Source organism: Rhinopithecus roxellana, chromosome 7 (assembly GCF_007565055.1).
Source record: "Rhinopithecus roxellana isolate Shanxi Qingling chromosome 7, ASM756505v1, whole genome shotgun sequence".
Taxonomy (NCBI): domain Eukaryota; kingdom Metazoa; phylum Chordata; class Mammalia; order Primates; family Cercopithecidae; genus Rhinopithecus; species Rhinopithecus roxellana.
Genome location: NC_044555.1, coordinates 117,670,183 through 117,678,658, shown reverse-complemented (window position 1 = coordinate 117,678,658; position 8,476 = coordinate 117,670,183).

Genomic DNA, 8,476 nt, shown 5'->3' with positions numbered 1-8,476 from the left:
TTTTCTTTACTGTAAGATGTTTACTTATGGCTTTGATCTTGTTACTTGTCATTGGTCTGTTCACGTTTTGCATTTCTTTCTGGTTCTGTCATGGCAGGTTGTCTATACCTAGGAATTTGTCCATTTATTCTAGATTTTCCAATGTATTCACATATACTCACAGTAGTCACTAATAATCCTTATATTTTCTGCATATCAGCTGTATTGTCTCATTTTGCATTTCTGATTTTAGTTATTCAGATCTCTTTTTTTCTTAGTCTGCTTAAAGGTTTGTCAATTTTGTTTTTTCCTGTCAAAAAGGTAACTTTTTGGTTTTTGGATCTTTCATGTTTTCTTGTTTCTGTTTTATTTATTTGTGGTCTGATATTTATATTTTTTGTCTACTAATATTGGGTTTGATTTGTTCTTGCTTTTCTGTTTCTTTAAGGTACATTGGTAGATTGTTTATTTGAAGTTTTTGCCCTTTTTTGATGTAGGTACTTATAGCTATAAGTTTCTCTCTGAGTACTGTTTTTGCTGTATCCCATAGGTTATGATATGTTGTGTTTTCATTATCCTTTGTTTGAAAAAAATTTTCAATTTTCTTCTCAATTTCTTCATTTACCCACTAGTCATTCAGGAGCATATTGTTTAATTTTCATGTGTTTGTATAGTTTCTAAAATTCTTCCTGTTATTAATTTCAAGTTTTATTCCATTGTGGTCAGAGAAGATACTTGATATTATTTTAACTTTTTCCTATGTTTTAAGATTTGTTTTGTGACTTAACATGGTCTATTCTTGAGAATAGTCTTTGGACTAAGAAAATGAATGTGTATTCTGTAACTCTTGGATAAAATGTTCTCTAAATATCTACTAAATCCATTTGATATACAGTGCAGATTAAGGCTGATTTTTTTTTGTTTTTCTGTCTGGAAATATGTCCGATGTTGAAACTCGGCTATTGAAGTCTTCCTATATTATTGTATTGGGGCCTATCTCCCTCTTTAGTTCTAATAATATCTCCTTTATATATCTGGATGCTCTGGTATTGAGTGCATATATAATTAAATTTTTATTTCCTCTGCTGAATTGACACTTTTGTCATTATATAGTGACTTTGTCTCTTCATATAGTTTTTGTCTTCGAATCTGTTATGTCTGTTATAAGTATAATGACTCCTGCTGTTTTTTGTTTACCATTGGCATGGAATATATTTCTCCACCCTGTTATTTTCAGTTTCATTCCTGTCTTCCTCTTGTGAAAACAATTTTATCTGGTGATGCGATTTAGTTTCTTGCTTTTTATTTATTGTGTATCCATTGTCTGTTTTTTGATTTGAAGTTCCTATGAGGTGTGCAAATATTAACTTATAACCCATTATTTTAATCTGATAACAACTTAATGCCTTTTGTGTAAACAAAAAGCAAGCAAAAGGAAAACTAATAAGCCTCACGTTAACTTCATCCCCCTGCTATTTTACCTTTTGTCGTTCCTATTTATAAGTAAATTTACTGACTGTGTTTTGAAATGTTTTTGTAGTTATTATATTTGATTAGTTCATCATTTAATCTTTCTATTTAGGGTAAGAGTAGTTTACACATCACAGTTACAGTGATAAAATATTCTGTTTTTCTGTGTACTCACTATTACCATTAAGTTTTGTACCCTCAGGTGATTTTTTATTGCTCATTAATGTCCTTTTCTTTCTGTTTGATATACTATCTTTAGCATTTCTTTTAGGATGGTTCTGATATTAATGAAATCCCTCACCTTTTGTTTACCTGGGAAAGTATTTCTCCTTCATGTTTGAGGGATATTTTCAGCAGATACACTATTCCAAGGTAATTAGTTTTTTTCTTCAGCACTTCAAATTTGTTATGCCATTTTCTCTTGGCCTGTAAGGTTTCTACTTAAAATTCTTCTGCTAGACGTATTGGAGCTTAATTGTATGTTATTGTTTTTTTTTCTCTTGCTGATTTTAGGATCCTTACTTTGCTTTGACCTTTGGGTTTGATTATAAAATGTCTTGAGTTAGTCTTCTTTAGGTTAAAGCTGCTTGGTGTTCTATAACTTTCTTCTTTGATACTGATGTATTTCTCTAGGATTGGAAAGTTCTTTGCTATTATTTATTTGAGTAAACTTTCTACCTCTATCTCTTTCTCTGCCTCCTTTATAAGGCCAGTAACTATTAGAATTGCCCTTTGAGGCTATTTTCTAAATCCTGGAGGCATGCTTCATTGTTTTTTATTGTTTTTTTTTTTGTTTTTTTTTTTGTTTTTCTTTTGTCTCCTCTGACTGTGTATTTTCAAATAGCCTGTCCTTAAGCTCACTGATTCTTTCTTTTGCTGGATTCATTCTGCTGTTAAAGAGCTCTAATACATTCTTCAGTATGCCAGTTACTTTTTTGCAGAATTTATGCTTGATTCTTTTGCATTATTTTAATCTCTTTCATGAATTAATCTAATACAATCTTGAATTTCTTTTATATGTTATCTTGAATATTGTTGAGTTTTCTCAGGACAGTTATTTTGAATTCTTTGTCTGAAAGATCACATACCTCTGTTTCACCAGGATTGGTCCCTGGTGCCTTATTTAGTTCATTTGTTAAGATTATGTTTCCCTGGATGGTGTAGATGCTATTAAATGTTGTTCACTGTCTGGGCATTGAAGAGTTAGGTCATTATTGTTGTCTTCACTCTCTGGCCTTTTTTGTAGCAGATGGCTACAAAAAACCTTCTTTGGAAGGTTTCCAGTTATTTGAAAGGACTTAGGTGTTGTAATCTAAGCTGCTTCTGCTGTGGTTCTTGCAGACTCATAAAGGTACCACTTGATGGTCTTGGACAAAATCTGAGAGAATTCTCTGGATTACCAGACACAATTTCTTATTCTCTTTTATTACTTTCTCACAAATATAGTCTTTTCCTCTGTTCTGAGCCACCTTAGGCTGAGGGCGGAGTAATCAAGTACCCCAGTTGCCACCCACCACTACGACTGTGCTGGGTAAGATCTGAAACCAGCACAGAACTGAGTCTAACCCAAGTTGTGCTGTAACCACTCCCTCACTACTCCATATGTTTGCTGAAGGCCCTGGGGCTCTACAGTCAGTGGGTAGCAAATCTAGCCAGACATGTGTTCCTCCCATCAGGGTGATGAGGTCTCCCAGGCCTTGGATGGGTCCAGAAGTTACATCTGGGAGACAGAGAGTAGAGTCAAAAACCTTAGAAGTCTACTTGGTATTCTCTGGTTTTGCAGTTGAACTGGCGCTCATCACAAGATGCAGTTTTTCCCATTCATTCTCCCCCTTTTCAAGGGCACAGGAGTTTTACCCCATAGCCACTGCCACCCTTGACCATGAGGAGTACTACCAGACTACACCAATGTTCCTTTAAGGCCTAAAGTCTCCTAAGTCAGCTTGTGGTGAATGCTACTTGGTCTGGGACTCACCCTTTAGGACAGTGGGCTCTCTTCTTGCCAAATGTAGGCCCAGAATACCATCCATAGTTAAGTCCTAGAATTGGGGACCCCAAGAGCCTGCTTAGTACTATAACCCCTCTGGCGGTGTTGGTACCTCAGGTGCAAGAAAAAGTCTTCTTTACTTTTCCTTCTCCTTTGCTCAAGCACAGGTTTTGTCCCACAGACACCACAGCTGGTATTGTGCCGAGTCTTACCTGAAGCCAGCAAATCTCATAGTACCTGGGTATCCCTGTCATTATTCGGTACCACAGGCTCTTCAGTTCGCAGGTGGTGAATGCTTCCAGCACTAGGTTCTTTTCTTCAAGGAAGTGGGTCTTTTCTTGGCCCAGGGTGTGTCTAGAAATGATGTCTGGGAGCTAGGGCCTGGAACAGAGTCCTCTTTTATCTGACCAGTTCCCTATTCTGCTGTGGTTGGCTGTTGTCAAAAAAAAAAAAAAAAAAAAAAAAAAAAAAAAAAAAAAAAAAAAAGCCTTCCCGCTCTTCCCTCTTTACTCCTCAGACAGATGACATGACAGTGGTCTCTTTTGGAGCCATGAGCTGTGCAGTATGGGGATGGGGGAGGAGTGATGCCAGCATTCTCTTGGCTGCACCAGCTGGTTTGTCAGTATGTAACTTGCTGCAACCCCTATCCCAGCCTACTGGATCTAGTTCAGCCCTAGGACTCACCTACTAGTTCCAGTCCTTATTGCCTAGGCTGCCTTTCGAGTTTACTTAGAGACCAAGAACACTTGGGCCCTTGGTGGCGATGTTTGCTGTCACCCTAGTTGGGGCCCTGGGATGGGTGGACTCCTCTGGCTGAAACCTTTTTAAATGCTCCATCTGTGGGTGGGCCTCAGCTGTTTGTTCTGGTTTTCCTTTCTGCTCTAACAGAACAACACTGAGTTTTTAACCTCACAATTGCTGGTTCTTTCTACCGGCCTAGAGATGCTCTCAGCACCATGCTGTGGCTGCTGGGTGTGGGGGAGGGGCAGTATTGGTGATTCAGGACTGTTTTTTTCTACCTCTTCAGTGCCTCTTTTAGCCATATGAAGTTAAAACCAGGTACTGTGGGTGCTCACCTGATTTTCAGTTCTCATGGAAGTGTTTTTTCCTATGTAGATAGTTGTTAACTTCGTGATTTTTAAGGGGGTGGGGTGATTGGTGGAACTTTCCATTCTGCCATCTTGCTCCACCTCCCTCCATGATAGCTTCTAAGCCAGGAGTTTACTGATGGAAGCATGCCTCACAATGATACTCTTTTACCATGCTGATTTTTCTCCATGGAAATTTTTCAGTTTTTCTAGAGGAATAAAAGTTACCATGAATAAGACCTAGTATTTGCTGGCACAACAGGGTGACTATAGTCAAAAATAACTTAATAGTACATTTTGAAATAACTAAAAGAGTAGAATTGAATTGTTAGTAACACATAGGATAAATGCAAGATACTTCATTTACCTTGATGTGATTATCACGTATTGCACATTGCACACCTGTATCAAAATATCTCATGTAACCTATAAATATGTACACTGACTATTTACTCATAAAAGCTAGAAATTAAAATTTAAGAACAAGTTATAATTGACAATATATATTTTTTCCTTGCATAGAATAGAAAATTTAATATGTAGTAATAAGATCTATTAGGAACTATTGTTTCTAGCCAATGTACTGGTACGTGGTTTTTCTAAGAGTTTATTGTGCAACTAAATTCATTTTTTTTTTTCACTAGTTGCTGGCTTCTCTCATATAACTGATCCTTTTTATCCTACTAAACATTGAAAATTTTTACATAGTACATGGTATGTTTTAAAAATAAGTCACTTGTCCTACACCTTTTCTAGGCTTCTAAGGTCTACTCTTAGAAATGTTCTTTTAAAAGATTTAAGTATCTTTCACATGCTTTAAAATCTTTAAAATTTTTTTCACCTTTAAAATTGTTGACTACTGTAGGAAATACGCATATGAAAATCCAAACATTGGCTTTCCTCTGAAATATTTTATGAGTAGTTATTTTAATATGATATCTCCCTAATGAGTTATATTTCTAAATAGTTTTATTTAATAAGCTGTTTTTATTACTTCATTCTACATCATTATAATTTAACTCCAAAATCTTTATTTATTTGTCTGCTGTTTCCTGTTTGTTTCATGTTTATGCTTTAGACTTTTGGCTTATCAGGGACTATGTTTGCATCAATATTTATGTAAATAGTAGGGGTTTTACAAACTACGGGATGCAAAAAGAGGAAGTTACCCTTCAAATTGAACAATACAAGAATTATTTAAAAGATGTTTCCCTTGTAAGTGCAGCAACATAATGTTACAATTAGAATTGAGCCACATCAATGTGTATTCCAATTGTGAACCCAAAAAGGTGACAATGTAATAAGATTTGACAGGATGTAGAAAGGTGAAAACTCATTAACAAGCCAGGTTCTGCTTTAAAAATTTGATTAGCATTTTTGTGTTATGTAAGAAGGTTGCTTTGCATTTCAAGAGGAGAGCAGCAGTTGTGTGGCATTTAAATCTATTCTGAATTAAAAATGATCAGTTTTTAAAAATTATAGAAAATTCTTATGCAAATGAAATGTAATCAAACCATGCTTCAGACTCATTACGCATGATTGATATGCACTGTAATTTGCTTACTAATTCAAGGAGCAGAGGAATTCCAATTGTCATATTGTTTATTCAGTGCTGTGACATGCTGGAAGTTATATTAAATTGATTAGGATAAGTGGTAAAAACCAACAAGATGTGTCCTTATCCAACTTGACATTTATTTTATATAAAATGGTGAGGATTTCTTACTATCCTGAAAACCTCAGCTTCTTCAAAAAGAAGGAATTCAAAAATTTTTCTGAGGCTCTTAAAGATATTAAAATCAAAAAGATAAGAGATAATACTCTTTTAAAATGCCTTCAGCGAAAAACATTGCTTTTTCACCTAAAAGTTTGTCTATTTGTGACCTGTGATTAGATGTATCCGTAATGTATTTCTTTTTTTTTTTTTTTGAGACGGAGTCTCGCTCTGTCGCCCGGGCTGGAGTGCAGTGACCGGATCTCAGCTCACTGCAAGCTCCGCCTCCCGGGTTTACGCCATTCTCCTGCCTCAGCCTCCTGAGTAGCTGGGACTACAGGTGCCCGCCACCTCGCCCGGCTAGTTTTTTGTATTTTTTTAGTAGAGACGGGGTTTCACCATATTAGCCAGGATGGTCTCGATCTCCTGACCTCGTGATCCGCCCATCTCGGCCTCCCAAAGTGCCGGGATTACAGGCTTGAGCCACCGCGCCCGGCCCGTAATGTATTTCTTTAGTGAGTTCATGTCTAATCGTGAGAATACTTGATAGTAAAATTGCAAATTGGGCCCAGCTTGAAAACTTTGGAGTCAATATGCTCAAATTTTTCACAGCATCTAGAGTTTTAACAATTCTTAAGTATATCATAACCTACAAAATCTATACAGATCTAATTTTTGGTCTGACTTTAGGATTTTGACAATGCTGATTGGTTTGGGATAAAAATCAAATTGATATGTTAAAAGTATTTTTCTTATTTATTTATTTATTTATTTTTTGAGGCGGAGTCTCGCTCTGTCGCCCAGGCTGGAGTGCAGTGGCCGGATCTCGGCTCACTGCAAACTCCGCCTCCCGGGTTCACGCCATTCTCCTGCCTCAGCCTCCCGAGTAGCTGGGACTACAGGCGCCCGCCACCTTGTCCAGCTAGTTTTTTGTATTTTTTAGTAGAGACGGGGTTTCACCGTGTTAGCCAGGATGGTTTCGATCTCCTGACCTCGTGATCCGCCCGTCTCGGCCTCCCAAAGTGCTGGGATTACAGGCTTGAGCCACCGCACCCGGCCTATTTTTTTACATTTTAAGATGATAGGCTTTACAATGCTCATTTTGATACTGCTTGCAAATTGACCTGACTTTGGAAATCTATAAGGGTTAATATGCTCAGTCTTCTCACAATTTTCAGAGCTTAAAAAATAGCTTTTAGTGAACATATGTGTGTGTGTGTGTGTGTGTATATATATATTCACTATATATATATTCACTAAATATATATATATTCACTAAATATATATATATATTCACTATATATGTATATAAATGTGTGGAGTCAGAAAAGTTAAGTGTGGTGTGATAATCTGAAAATCAGAGTGTCTTAAATTCAGCACTCCTCGCATTTTGCTCCAGATTTTTCTTTGCTGTGGGGGAGTGACTTAACACATTGTACGATATAGAGCAGAATCTCTAGTTTTGATCCAATTGATGTAAGTAACAGTACTCTTCCTAGTTGTGAAAATCAGAAATGTCTCCACACCGGGGTGGGAGACAGAAACACCTAGGCTGAGATCAACTACGATGGAGAGAGAATACTGGTGGGAGGGAGGGAGGAAGAAATTAAAAAATTCAGACAGAGCATGAAAGGAGGAAGATTGTCAGAATGAAAGAGAAGAGAGAGATTGCATGATAGATGGGTAATACAGGAGGAGGGGAAAGAAGGAGAGTGCATGATAGAGAAAGGTTTGGAATTGAGGAAGAGTGCATACCAGAGAAAATAGAAGGGCAGGGTATCTAAAGAAAGGAAGGAGAATGCAGGAGGAAGGAAGAATACAGGATAGTGAGAGAGAACAGGAAGAAGGAGATTACAAGAAAGAAAGAAAAAGCAGGGAGAGAGCATGCAAGGAGCAGGAAACAGCTGAAAGAGTAAAGCTTCAGGTTTTTAATTACCTTCACAAATGTTTATTAGTGGCCTGCTAGGCACTAAACACTGCGCTAGGCAATGTGGATAACAAACAGGACATATTCGTTCTGTCACAGAGCCTGAATTGAAGCGAGAGAAGACAAACGAGTATATGTCATGTTATGGTACTTTATATGAATAAAAATAAAGACAGGGAAGGGGATTCTAGTCAATATTGGATAGTCAAGGAAGGCCTCTCTGAGATGAAGTGATCTTTGATCCAGGATCTGAAAAGAACGAAGGGATGAGCTTCAGAACATAGAAGAAAAGCAACATTCCCAACATAGCA